Source organism: Augochlora pura, chromosome 7, assembly GCF_028453695.1.
Source record: "Augochlora pura isolate Apur16 chromosome 7, APUR_v2.2.1, whole genome shotgun sequence".
Classification (NCBI taxonomy): domain Eukaryota; kingdom Metazoa; phylum Arthropoda; class Insecta; order Hymenoptera; family Halictidae; genus Augochlora; species Augochlora pura.
In genome coordinates, this window is record NC_135778.1 from 23655385 (window position 1) to 23670880 (window position 15496).

Here is a 15496-nt window from a genome sequence, read left to right on the forward strand (position 1 = left end):
GTGTATTCAAAGACAATACGTTCTTCCCTCTTCCCCAGTACCACTTATTAGCACGTGACCGGCTTCTGCGACCACGTGTCAGTGATTCTCAACCCGCAGATTGTCTGCACGAGTCTGCACCCAGTGAAGCATTCATAGGGTGTCAAAGGTTATAGAGTTATACAGTGTATAGTTAAAAATTAATTTTTATCACTGTTATTATGAGGCATCTTCATACTGTGTTCTGAGATTCAGATAAGATTATATATAAGATAATCAAATATTATTAAGTATTATTCAGAAAAGATTAGTACATAATGCAGTTATATGCGTAATTGCGAGTAAATGAGAATATGAATATGTGCAACAATAAGGTAGCAGTATTAAATTAGAATTAGTATTATTTTTGTTAAGCCTATAATTACATTACAATTGAGACATATTAGTAACTTTCTCTAGAAATGTGTTAAGATTACCCCATTGCCATTTAACAAATTCTAAATAATTGCATCACAACTGAGATACATTAACAATTTTTTTTAGAATTTTGTAGTCTGACGAAACAATAGATGCCGTTATTATATTACATTATGAATCAGAAAGAAATATTTTCAAAGTACAATATTTTACAATTTTGCCGAAACAAATTATCAATTATTACCGACTGCTACCTTTGCTCAGAATGCTACCTTCGATTTCCGACGAATCGCAGTCCGAGGTGTACAAACAAAGTCAAAATTAGTTTTTCTCCCACGCGAAGGGTTAAAGTTCGGATGCTCCTTGCGTCTACGTAATGTACAATGGCTATGTGTATACTTGGATGACTGGTCTGCACCCGGTCCTATCGACGATGCATCGCCATGGAAACGGCACCGTCGCACCAACGTGTATTATACTGCATAGTTCGCAGAAGTACCGCGTAAAGTACAGACATTTTCAAGGCCATCGATCTATTGCCGACTCAGGCGTAAGGGTGATTTCAAGAGCATCGAAAATCCAGGGGTAGTCTGGAGGATGCCTGAACGATTCTCTTTTCAAAGCACATCGTGACCATGCGCATCCGCACCTACTGTACTGTTCACGTATATACACTACAGTCTGCAGAGTTCACGCATTTATGGCAAAAAATGGTCGGCTAGAATTTTGCAACGATAGAAATATCAAATCAGTCGAAATTACCACAGCGAGACGTCGATTATCCATATTGTATCCCTGATGGAATAATAATTTTGGGATAATCGAGGTATTAGGCTGCAGAGAATTTGGATTCCACGTGGACATCAGCGATACCAATGTTACGGTGTTTCAGGAAACGGACGAAAGTGGGTGGAATGAGGAGATTCATCCGGTGACCTCGTGCCACGAGCGGTAATGCTACTGGCAAGCGGTGTTTCGATACCGACCATCGCCGGTACCGTCGAGGAGGAGGACGAATATGCACGCAGCGAGGCAAACAGCGCTCACTACGATGGCTATGTTACCGATCACACGGATCTCGCGTCCGAAATCGACATCGACGAGTCCGAGTACAGGCGGGAGCTGCTCAACGACGTGAGCACTGTTATTATCACTGTTGTTGCGAAAAAACCTCGGTTATTTCAACCAATCAAAATTGTCCAAAGTAGCCCGATGCAGCTTGATGCAGCATAATATCAGTTCGAGTGCCGAGACTCGATATTCTAAGTTAATCATTACAGTTGAGTGCTCGATCGCTAAGGGTATTGTTGCGGCAAGAAGCTAATGAATTATAAAAATAAATTTTATTGCTAAATAAAATGTTTTCCTTCTCGTTTATTTCTATAGAATATAAAATCCATATTATTCGAGTCAAAATTTTGCTCAGCAATCTTGCATATGCGTTACAGTCGCACCGAGATATCCCAAAGTAAGTCGATGCAGCATTAACCCTTTGCACTCGAAGCCATGTTATCTGTAAATCTAAAATAATTTTTCCGGATTATAGTATTTATATTTTACGTGACAAAGTGCATTTCATGCATGTAAAATCGATTCTTGTGACTTGTACTAACGGTTCCACTTTTAACAATTTTTTAAACCTACACTTTGTCAATATAAAAATTACTTTGAAAAGTGATAGAACAATTTCAGTGGTGCCTCAGTCACCATTCGAGCGCAAAGAATTAATACTTCATCGACTTCCGTGTACTGTATGTAAACTGGATTGGTTCGGATAATCGAGGTCCTACTAAATTATTTACTCCGAGTCACAGTTCTAGAATATCTGTGTAATCTCCGTAATAATTGCCTATTGTTGGGACATGAAGCTGAGATTTGTTAATAGCTGTTTGCCTGTCTTTGTTTGATTACAGAAATGGCGAATGCTATTTGACAAGGTACGTGACCGTGTCCACCGTGGTAGTTAGTGCCAAAAAATTCGCTTACGCGATGCCGGGAGCGAGGTTGACCGATTCTTCTTCCCTCAGTTTGATCCGGAGGGTTTTGGCGAGATACCAGTGGACGATTTTTTGGCGGCTTTGAAAAGCCCCGAATGGAAAGCCGAGATACCGCCGAATAAACGAGATATTCTGTTCACCAGGGCGAAGGAATCGCGTGTTCAAGCGGTGACGTTCCAGGATTTCGTCAATGTGGTGAGTCACATTCAGAAATCTCACGCTGGCTGTCACAATAGTCAAAAGGTTTTCTTTGAAACGCTGCTAAAATACGGCTGATTGAACAAATTCGTCTGTATTGTGCTGCGGGGCTACGCTGAATTGGTTTTAGAACGTGTTCCTACAGGAATTTCTTTTGATAACTTTTGATAACGCAAATTAAAGCAGAAAGACCGTACTGTACGATAAAATTGCTTAGATTTGCAGGAAAATTCATAATTATATCGGACAATTTAGAAATTCCGATCTACCGTTTGAAAAAGACAACATTATACATATATAGAGTTACTTTCATTCGATTTTAAAATATGTTACCGAACGAATTTTTAAACTTTTGATAACGCAGATTAAAGCTGAAGAATGACGCATTATGGAGAATTTATTTAGGTCCGCGAAAAAATTCGAAATCATTTTGGACGCTAGATATACAGTGATTCATGGTTCGAAGAAGATAATTATAACACAGAGGCTGCTTCGATTCCATTTTAAAATCATTTTCCGTTAGAACTTTTAGACTTTTGATAGCGCAAATTGAAGCTAGGAGCTCGAACTATAAGACGACATCATTTCGGATTCTAGAAAAAATTGAAATTATTTTTAAAAATCAAGAAATCCCGAATATAGCTTGAAGAAGATAATTGCTTAAGGGGGGACCATATCGATTTGATTTTAGAATGTGATCTCGCAGGAATTTTTAGGCAGTTGATAACACAAAATGAAGTTCAAATTTCGCATTTGTGGCGAATTTATTTAGGTTAAAGATAACACTATATACGATTAACAAGTATAATCTATTTAAAATTGGGCAACATCGTGGTTTCATAGCCGGCAATCCTGTGAAATTTAGCATCCTTCGAACTCAGTCTTGCGTGTTGCAGTCGCCTGCAGTTCACTGGCTGACTGTTCCATTTAGATAGAGGGTGCTAGTAGAACACCCCTAAGATACAGCAACGTCGGTATTTCAGATTGCGCTTCATAGAACCGCAAATTATAATCGATTTATGTCTATAGCTACGATGTTGAACACCGAAAGCTTAAAGTACAGATGGGGTACAAAGCTTACGGTAGATCAAGAGCACCATATGGGGTTTCGTGTCACATATTTTGAAATATCGTCGTCGCTGAAAATCATAAGTTTTTTCCACGTCCTCTGTCTAAGTAGAACAGTAGCTGGTGAATTCCATACGATAGCAGAATAGGCAGTCAAATATACAATGTATATTATTGCCGCATGAGCTCGAAACTTTCCATTTCGTCTCAACATCGAGGTTTTATAAATATTTTCAAAAATCCTCCGAATTACCATTTCAGTGTCGTTCCCAACGTTATCGATAGCTCACGAATTTAGCGAGAACCGAGTATACTGTATACTACGTTGCAAACATTCAAAAAACTGTGGAAATAGCATTTATTAAGTAGCTACCACAGAAATCGAAAATACGGTATAGGTGCAATTCGATTCTAATCGATTCTCTATTATATCTCATTTAATAACTGAAAGAAAATTATAATTAAGCTTCTTTCAAATATTATATAAAAAATAAGAAAATGTATTGCAACCAAATATAATTAAACTAATTAATGATGGTAATAATAACATAACACAACTATTTAATATTTTTATATCTTAGAAAACGTAATAATAATTCCAGAAATTCATGAATTCAATCAAATTTATATATAAGATTAAATTCTAGTTTCAAATCTTAGATTGGCCCGATTATACTTATTAAAAAGTTAAACGATAAATGAAAACTCGAAAATAATATACAATTACTTGATCCTTTATTGTACTATTTCTTTTGCAGTTACAATGATTAGAAATTTTTCGATAGCAATTATTTTTAAGATGAAAAAAGGCGATCTATATTTATTATGTATTCGCATCTACTTCGGTGTTTAAATGTTGACAACAACAGAATACAATTTTATTCTACACCCTCGTCATTCTTACAGTCTTAAATTAAAATCTCCTAAATCTCCATCCCCTTATCGTATCAATTTTGAATAACAATCGGATAATCGATGTTCCACTGTAGTACGATTAGGGCTATTATCTTCTATTAGTCAATGGTTCCAAAGGATTCTCCGAAGCGGTCCCCCCAAATTACCCATAGCTGTTCGAAATCTGTCCACAAAAGTTTCGCGCAGCGATTTCTCGGACCTCGATCGGTATCTGTGAAAGGTTCGCGACAGTTAAATAAGACTTATTCCACTCGATGGACGAGTGGAACAAGTCTCACGGAATAATCCGAGGAAACGCGGGCCGCGGAAGGAAATTCGGCCGGCGACTCACCATTTTTCGGCGGTCGAGGGCGGCGGCGAACTTGCAAGATAAATATCGGGACAATGATAATCTCGGCTACCTTTGTTGGGGTCGAAAATCTGCGAGACAAGTTTTCCAGCGGTTTCGTCGGCTGATGGTTGTTCGGGCAGATCGGTAAGCAGGTTTGACGTTGAGTGGCAGAAAATCGTCTGCACAGGAATCGCGCGGTGACTCGAACCGCAGGTGAAACGACGACGTGTAAAGGGAGAGTGCTCGCCCGCCGTTTTCTGTTATTGGCATTCCGTGGCCCTCGTAGGCGCACTCGAAAGTTATCTCGAACCCTTTGTGGCTTTGATAGAGCGCTGGGGGAAAAAATGCCCCGGTACGCGCTGCCTAGGAATCGAGTTCAATATAGGGTGAAGCTGCCTAACGCGAGACCCCTTTCCTTTTTAAACCGTAATTTCCGGTTAAAAACACTTTTATTGACCGTGCAGCGACTCGCTTTAACACTTGGACACCCTTCATAACAGTAGAACTTTTTTATAAACTATACTAAGATACTTGAACTTTTTTTTTAACTGTTAGACCACATGGTTTTCTATAAAGTGGCTACAATAATCTTCTCGTAACTTTGATATTATCTGGAATGAGAAAAGAGAAATTATCGTTTCTTTAATGCTTTTGTGGAAGCCTATAACGAAAAGTTTAAAAATGGGTTTCGTAGGACTTGGTAAATGATTGCAACGTGGGAGGCTCCGTCGCAAGGGGGTGGTTAGGTAAACTTTATCCAGAATTCTCAATCATCCATTTAATTACTCAATTATCGGCAATTAAATAAAATACATTGCTATTATTAGGAGTATAAATAAGTTTCCGCCGTTTCACAAAAAATAGCGCCACTAGTATGTTATGGTTGAAATTGTCTGTTGTAAAACGTTATATCGTAAGGTTGGACATCTGACAACAACATAACCTTAGAATATTAGCGATTTCGTATCAGCATCATATATCTTTTTTCGTGCGAAAATGTCGAGTTTTGAGTCGAATAAGCGTCATTTGCGGGAGCTTTTGATTGACTTCTTTAATTTGAAGAAATCTGCAGCCGAGGCGCATCGCTTGCTTGTAGAAGCATATGGCGAGGCTGCCTTAAGTGAGAGAAGTTGTCGTGAGTGGTTTCACAAGTTTAAGAACGGTGAATTTGACGTCGAAGACAAAGACCGTAGCAGAAGGCCGAAAGTGTACGAAGACGCGGAATTGGAAACATTATTAGATGAAGATTCGTGCCAAACGTAAGAAGCACTTGCATTTACATTAGGAGTGACTCAACCAACAATTTCACATCGCTTAAAACCATTGGGAATGATTCAAAAACAAGGAAACTGGGTTCCATATGAACTGAAGCCGAGAAACGTTGAATGCCGATTTTTCACATGTGAAATGCAGCTTGCCAGGCATAAACGAAAGTGTTTTTTTGCATTGTATAGTCACTGGTGATGAAAAATGGATCCAGTACAATAAGCCAAAGAAGACGAAATCATGGGGACCACCTGGCCATGCTTCAACATCGACAGCCAAGCCGAACATTCATGGAAAAAAGCTCATGTTGTGTATTTGGTGGGATCAACTTGGTGTCGTGTATTATGAATTGTTCAAACCGAATGAAACCATTACTGGGGCTCTCTACCAAACACAATTGATGAGATTGAGCCGAGTACTCAAGGAAAAACGTGCCCACTACTACTCCAGACACGACAAAGTTATTCTTCCGCATGATAATGCTCGTCTACGTGTTGCGGCGCCGCGGCGGTCAAAACCTGCCTGGAATCACTCAATTGGGAAGTTTTACCTCACCCGCTGTATTCACCTGACATTGCTCCTTCTGATTACTATCTGTTCCAATCGATGGCGCATGGCCTGTCTGAGCAACACTTCACATCATATGAAGATACACAAAATTGAGTGGATTTGTGGATAGCTTCAAAAGATGAAGCATTCTTCCGACTAGGTATCCGTATGCTGCAAAGATGGGAAAAAGTAGTGGCTAGCGATGGACAATACTTCGAATAAAGCATTAGGTACCGTTCTTTCACAATAAATGCCCAATTTTTGATAAAAAACGGCGAAAACTTATTTATACTCCTAATACATTGGTAATATTTATTTATTCATAATCCTTGCCTATGCGGCTTAGGATGGCTTCCGGTTTACAAATTTTCCTACTTCTATTTGTATAAACTATAACTATTTACTTTTATTTTTTTTATTTTTTTTTTTTACATCTTAACCTAGAACTTAACACCTAAAAATCCTTCTTCCATCTTCATTGCACCTTTCTTTGGCATCTTTTCCATCCTTATTGCTATGTTTCTTCTTAGTTTTCTTCTTTTTCTCTTCCGCTCTCCCCTTCCTCGTTCTGTCTCCGCTCTCTCTCTACGTCGCTTCTGCTCCTCTCTTCTACTATCTTTTTCAATTCTGCTAGCCCCTCTCCTCCTTCTCCCAAAATTTCTTTTATGCTAGTTCCTCCTCCTGTCCCACACTCCACCACATGTTCCATCGTTTCCTCTTCTCTCTTACATATTCTACACATTCTTTCTTCCTCCTGCCTCCACATCTGTCTTCCCCTACTCTCATTTTCACACCTGAATCTTGCTATTAACGTTCGGTCCTTCTTTCCTCTCCTATCCCTTAGGTATCCCGGTAGTCTTTCCGTTACTATATCTTTGTACGTTGAGTTGTATATTGATGCCTCTATTTGTTCTTTTCTCTCTTCCTTTCTCTTCGCTTCCAGCCTCTCTCTTAACTTTTTATAAATTTTCTTTGTTTCTCCCCCCTCTTGTTCCCTAATCCTTTCCACCCCCCCTCCAGCCCCAGCGTGTTTCTTGTTTGTCTCCTCTTTTTCTCCCAATTGCTCCCTGTGTTTTTCTCCTTTTCAATTTCCTTTATACATCTCCTCACAATCTTTTTCTCTGACACTCTTGCTTCTTCTTCGTACTTCATTGGTCTTTCCAATGCTTTGTCTCTTACTTCTTCACTCTTCGTTTCTTCTGTCACTACATAGTTTGGCGTGTTTCTATCCAGCCCCAATATCCATTTAATGTACTTTCTTTTTACCCTCTCCAGCTTCCCCTCCCTCTGCCATCCCCAGACTTCCGCCCCGTAGAGAATCACGCTTTCCACCAGTACAGCAAAAATTCTCATCCTTCTCTCAAATGATTCCTTAAATAATTTTTCTCCTATGCCCCAAGTCCTCTTCATCGCTATCATTGCTCTCTTGAATCTTTCGTCCAGGTGTTTCCCCATTTTCCCGTTTTTTTTGTACCATATAGCCTAGATATTTTACCTCTTTCACCTCTTCTATTTCCTCTTCTCCCCACTTCCATTCCCTTTTTCTTCTTCTCCTACTCCCTCTCCCTTTTCGAATACCATTACCTTCGTTTTGTCTACACTCATTGTCAGTCCCTTCTTCCTCAGATATTTTCTTAGTCTTTCCATCGTCTCCTTTAGTCCCACCTCCGACGTGGCCATTAGAACGATGTCATCAGCATATATGAGCGACCAGATTTTTTCCCTTCCTATCACTACCCCTCCCTCTCCCGCCTTTCTCAATTCTTGCTCCAAATCCGACAGGACGGTTCGCACGCTGTTTTTTGTCTCCTCATATATTTCCATTATTCTCCTTCTTAGCTTACCCTCCACTTGTAATTCTCTCATTCTATCCCACAAATTATCCCGATCTACCCAATCAAACGCCGCCTTCAGGTCCACAAAGCATGTGTATAACTTCCCCCTCCTTTTTCCTATTTCTCTGTTTGCCACGAAATTCAGGATATACACTGCGTCCCTCGTCCCTCTTCCCCTCCTAAAACCGAACTGGCCCTCCTCTAGTTTTCCTTCCAACTCTTTCTTCAGTCTTTCATTGAGCAAGCTTGCGTATATCTTGTACGCTCTGCACATCAACGTTACCCTTCTATAATTTTGCACTTTCCCTTTATCTCCTCTTTTAAATATTGGGGTTATGATTCCTTTCCTCCATTCCCTCGGTATTCCCCCTCCTCTCCATATCTTGTTCATCAGCCCCAGAAATACCTCCCCAACTCCCGTTGGCATCAACCTCCATGCTTCATTCTCTATCCCGTCTATTCCCGGTGCTTTTGCTCTTTTTAAATTCCTTAACGTCTCTATTACCTCTTCCTTGTTGAATTCTTGAATTTTCTCCTGGGTTTCCTCTTGTTCGTTTGTTGCCTTTTTCTTCTGCTCCTCTGCTTCTCCTTGTTCATGTCCTCCTAATAACTCCATGAAGTGTTTCTTCCATTCCTCCAGTTCTATGTTTTCATCCACCCCTTTCCTATTTCTTTTTCCTGTATACCTATTTATGTACTCCCATGCTTCACTTTCCGTCCTTATTCCTTTTATCCTTTCTTCTTCTTCTCTCTCATATCTTTCCTTTTCCTCCTTGCACCATTCCTTGTATTCTTTCCTTTTAATTATGAATTCTTCCCTATCTATCTTCCCTCTTTGTAGCTTTCTCAGTTCCCTTCTCAATTCTCTTTTCTTTTGTTTCCATTCTTTTTTATGCCATGCCTTTTCGCCTACCTCCCATTTTTTGATCCACTTTGTGTCTTTCTTGATTGCCTTCTCTATCTTTTCCTTTAATTCTGTCCATATTCCTTCCACTTCTTCCCCTTCTGCCGCCCACCCCTCGCACCGTTTATGGTATTCCTTTATTCCTTCCTCCGACCAGTCACTCTTCTTTATTTGTTTCCATTGTCCCTCATCCTTCGCCCTTCTTTTTACTGCGTCGATTAGCACTTCCAGTGGAACATGGTCAGATTCTGTCCTCTCCCCTTCTCTTACCTCCCACACCTCTTCATGTGCTCTCTGGTTTGCTACTACATAATCAATCGTCGACGCTCCCTTCTCGCTGATGTATGTCCAACCTGATTTCACCCCGTAACATCCATTTAATATCAACCATCCTCTTTCGTATAGCTTTTCCAACAATCTTTTTCCTTCCCTGTTGATTATTTTGTCTGTTGACTTTCTTTGTTCTCCTCTCCCCGTCTCTATTTCCCTGAAAACCCCTCCTTCTTTGCCCACCCTAGCGTTAAAGTCCCCTCCAATTACTAATAACTCTTCTTCTGTTTCTCCTATTCCTTCTGTGATTGTTTTCATCGTTTCTTCAATCTTCTGACTATAGGTACTCTCCACACTTTTCCTGCCATTCTTACTTTTACTTCTGCTATCCCCTCATTCCACTCTCTATATTCTATTACCTCCACATTTTTTCTTACTGCCACGACTATCCCACCTCTTGCTCTCCCCTTCCTACTTTCTTTTCGCGCTGGTATGCACCACCATTTAAATTTTTTTGCCAGCCTTCTCTCCCTCCTTTTCCACTCTTCCTCCTCCATCCAAGTTTCCATTAACCCCACTACGTCAAAATCTTCTATATATTTCCATGTTTCCCTGCATTTATTGTTTAGCCCTGCCACATTCCAAAACCCTATCCTTACTTTCCTCTCTCTCGCCTCTTCTCGCCATCCCTTCTTCCTCCTTCCCCTCCATTCAAAGTTCCCTTCCCCCTCTCGCTTCCTCCAACTTCTTTTCTCTCTCATTCCAGTTATACCATTTATTTTCTATGCGAATCTTTCTGTATCTCACCATTACTCTTTTTCCCTCCATTCTTTTCGTTCTTGCTGTTTCTCTCAATTTCCTCTGCACCTCTCGTTCCTCTCTTGTTAAATCATCCTCTATATAAATACCCTTTTTCAACTCTTTTTTTCTCTTCATTATTTCCCGTTTATCTTCCCACTTCCCCAACTTGACAACCATTATTTCCTCTCCCTTCGTATTTTTTATTTTCCGTGCTTCCTTCACTACTATTTCCACCTCTAGGTTCTTCTTTATAAAATCTCCCACCTCCTCCTCTCCTTTTTTTTCCCTCCAACTTGCTCCTGTTATCACTATATTCTTCCTCCTGCTTTCTCTTTCTCTCCTCTCCTCCTTCATTTCTAATTTTATGACCCTTTCTTCCAAGTTTTTCTTTTCCTTCTCCCATTCTTTCCTTTTCCTTCGTTCCTCCATTAGTTCCTTCCTCAGGCCGTCAATTTCGCTTTAATATTTCTGGAACATTCTTTCAATTATTTTCTCCAACTCTTCTAACACTTCCTTCCTTACCGACCCTCCTTCTGTCACTCCTCCGCCTGATGGCCCTGCCTTCGTTTTTTCTTTCCCTCCGAGGAATCTTTCCATTGTTCCCCCCTCTTCTCTCTCTCTTTTGTTTTCGTTTTGCTCGCTCTTGTAGCCATGATTTTTTCTAACCTTCTCGCGCTTAATTTTTGCTTATCTTTCTCTTCCTACCTTCTTTTTCCTTCTGTCCTTTATTGTTTGTTTCCTTCTTTTTCTTCTTTCCTTTTCCTTTCCGTCCTCTACACTTTCCTTCCTTAGATTCGCTCCCTTACATCCACTTACTTTCCAGTGTTCTCCACACGTGTCTACCTTCTCTCACGTCCCTACCGAAAGTCCTAATACATTGATAATAAGAAACGTGGCAAGAAATATCTTCAAAATTATGTTTTGAAAAATTGCTAGACGAAGCTCGGGATTGTTATAGACATCGCACATTTGCGAAAATGGCTTGTCGTCTGAGAGTTAAAAGACTTCACTATCAACACAAAAATTGTTTCGAACAGTCTAAATATCCAAAAACATCCCCTCGCTGCGTTGATAAACTTTACCTTGTAACTGTCCAGCAAAAAATCCTTAAAAAAATCACTGTTAAATGTCCGGTACTATTAGAGCTGTCCAATAACAGAAAAAACGTTGATTCAATGAATATACCTCTGTATTCGTTGATGGCAGACTCCACGATCCGGGGCCAGCCGGGACAGACAAAGGCTCATAAACGAACCAACGAAATCGTTCCGCGGCTTAAATCACCGTCGTCGGACGCGCACGATTTTTCGTGGTCCCGCGATCGCCGGTTGGAGGAGACTCGAAGAGATCGAGGCGCGGCTGAGAATGGAGATTTAAGGGTCCGACGCGGCGTGGGTGTGGGTGGCGGAGTCTCCTCCGACTCCGACGGCGTCGTTCTCCTCGTCGTTGTCGCCCCGCGTCGTTACATTCGCCGCCAACGTGACGCCCCTGCGCTTCTTCCAACCGGGCACACGTCTTCCCCGCCCGGCCCCTCTCGTTCCCATCTTTCGCGCGAGGCATTTACATTATTCGGCCCCGGCTCCGAATCTAATATTATGAATCACGAGTCTTGTCCAGGACGCGCATAATGGGGTCGCAGGTCGGCACCGCCTCGCGGGATTCCTCTTCGGCTGTTATTTCAACGGGAACATCGTGTTCCTGCTCTGTTTTCGAAAATGTTGGGGCGGGCCGGGCCGGGCTTGCGAAAGCACAGCGAGACGCGTGAGCATTCGGAACGGCTTTTAAAACGGGATTACTTCTTTGGAATTCGGCCGACAAGTTTTGTTAGAGTGTTAGAATGAAAGTTAAAATTTAATTACCTGGGGATTTATTATTGCAAAGTAATTTCGTTGCAATGCGAATCATTTATGTTGCTATTCGTAATTCAGATCGCCGTTAAACTAAATTACAAAGTAATTCAATCAAATAGCTACTCAATTACATTGTATCTCAATTACAATCATTATCAAAATATTTAGTAATTAAATAACAAAATAATTGAATTAAAAGGTATCTAAATTAGAGAATAATTGAATTAAAAGGTATCTAAATTACAAAGTATTTTAATTACATCGCATTTCAATTAGATTCGCGATCCATATAATTAGCAATCGAAGTAATCCAATGGTTTCAATTAATTTATCTTGTCTTAATGACGCAGAAATAAAAATTAATCGTAAAAATTTGAACGGATTCGTCCATGGCTGCGATGAATACATAAAAACGTCTGCCGTCCAAAAGTTGATAACACTGAGGCCTGATCGGACCCTCAAAAGTTCTCTTCATGAGTATTCTATGCTATAACAATCCATCACCTTTGGACATCAGTTTTTTGACTTTTGTCCACCGCACGAAGCACCGTGGCCCGGCCGTATTCGTCCTTTGGTCCAATGGAAACCGCCGCGAAAGTGTCCGAAGTAGCTGGACGCGTCCAAAGAAAGGCGCAACAGAGGGAAAGAGCAAGACGAGCAAGAAGCGGGCAAGCTTCGGTAAATAAGTCAGCTCTCGCGTAAGAGTGACAGCGGCGCGATTTATCGTCGAGATTTACGAATAAGAGAAGGGGAGACGGGCATAACGAGAGACGCGGGGGGTGGCCAGGGTGGCGAGAAGGGCCGAAAGTGGAGGCGAAACGAGAGGAGAGAATTTTCTTAAATTGCACTTTGTAGCTCCTGAGAGACCTTACACAGGGATTTCGACGCCCACGGCGAGGGATAACGAGGCGAGGCTCGGGAGGCCCACCTGATCCCCCTCCGGCCGCCGCTAAGGTGAGACGCACATCGGTAGGTCCTCTTTGGCCCACAGGGACATAATTGATATCCGGCGAGAGCAAAGGAGAGAAGAATGAACCCGAGTGAGTCTCTCGAAACCGTGTTCGGAGAGAGACGGGCCGAGAGCGGGAGAGAGCAGAGAGGAAAAAATTGGCCAGTGCGGGCCGGGTCGGGTCGGGCCAGGACACGGAAAGGAGAAGGACGGAGGACCACCGAGATCGTGTCCGGAATCGCCGACTTGCCGAAACTCGACGGCAAAGGCCACCTAAGCGCCGACTATGCTTTTCCATTCTACCAAGGCCTTGCTCTCTTCTATACTGCCGATCCTATCTTCGCCGCGGCGCGGCGCGGCGCGTTTCCTACTTTAATGGCCGGTTTACCGCTCCGCAAACATCCACTGACCGCCACCTACCGACGGACTAATTGCTAATCGCTGCCCGCCAAATGATCCTCCCACTACTGCTAAAAACCACCTCTCAGCTGGCCTGCTTCTCTTCCTTTTCTTATGTCTTATTCAGCCGGAGAGACTGTGGGACCGAGGTTCTTCGAGAACTTCGATATCACGGGAACTCGATTATCCGGACTGGTTCGCAACGTTTCGGCGTTTCGATATTGGATCAGTTGCCGTGACGATTTTAGCAGACTTCTCCGTACACGTATGGACCACTTAGAACTATCACATCGTGTAATAAGTTCGTTCGCGTACCTCCAACAGCAAGAAAAGATAAATGCAAAGTGATAAGCTTGGATGAATTTTGAGATGCGTTCTCGTGCGGACTTTTCTGTGAAACTTAGCTTAAATGAAAGCTGGAAGTGCCTATTTTAAGACGTGGTAGATTAGATTGCGATAGAATGACGAAATCGTATCGATAAATTAAGGGGAATCGACGTCTGGCATCGTGGGTTTACAAGAATTCAAGGGAAAGGATCAGATGGATTTTATGGGACGTTCTCGTAGAGCTATTTTTATGGAACTTAGCTTAAATGAAATCTGGAAGTGTCTATTTTAAGACAGAGTAGATTAGATTGCAATAGAACGACGACATTGTTTTGGAAAATTAAGAGCAATCGATCTCTGGCATTATGGGGTTTAGAAGATTTCAAGGGAAAGGTTTCATTGGATTTTGTTATATGTTCCCGTAGAGCTATTTTTATGGAACTCGGCTGAAATGAAATGAAAGCTGGAAGTCTCTACTTTAAGATAGGACAATTCAAGTTGTAATTGTATAACCTAATTGATGTTGACGCTGTTTAGATTTAGAATTATGGCCCAATAGTTACAACGTAAAACTAGAATTTTGATTATCCAAACTAGTTAGGAATCTTCTGGGTTTTTCGATATATTTGAATTAAATGTTAATGGTCTTAAGAATTTAAGTAATGAATGATCTGGTAGATAACTATACCCTGACAATTATAGTTACTAATATGAAACTGGAATCTCGTTTATTTAAACTATTCAAGAATCATCATGTTCGGATATTAGAACAGTTACAGTAGAATGTATTACAGTAGATATTGATTATGTTTGTAGAATGGAGGATTTGGTACGCAACCATAGTAAGATAGTTATGATACTGACATGAAACAGGAACCTCGTTTAGTCGGAGTGGTTAGGAAACTTCAGGGTATTTGGATGTTAGAACAGTTACAAAAGGATTTATTAGTCGTCTGAACTAGATATTGATTATGTTTATGTGTTATAGGACGGAGGATCAAGTACGCAACCATAGCTAGACATATGTAGTTATTATATAATATCAACCTTGAAACTAGAATCTTGATTATCCGAACTGGTTAGGAAACTTCAGGGTGTTTGGATGTTAGATCAACTGCAGTAGGATTTTAGTAGAATCCCATGCGTTTGCACGATATACATTTAGCTACATTTATTACTACGTCAGAATCAAAAGGACGATCAATCTTTGATAGTAACTGACTTACTTTGATACGAATTAGTATTATTTTTATAAAAAAATGTTCCCCTGGGCTTGCATCGAATGCCCGTAGGTAATTACAATATTATCGCTTGTCGCGGCCGCTCGAATAATACATAAAGAAATAGATTAAAAGTGAATAGATTAAAAGTCAAAAGATTAAAAACAACGAGAAGAAAATATTAATTTAAACTCGAAGGCTGACAGAAAAAACGTTACCGA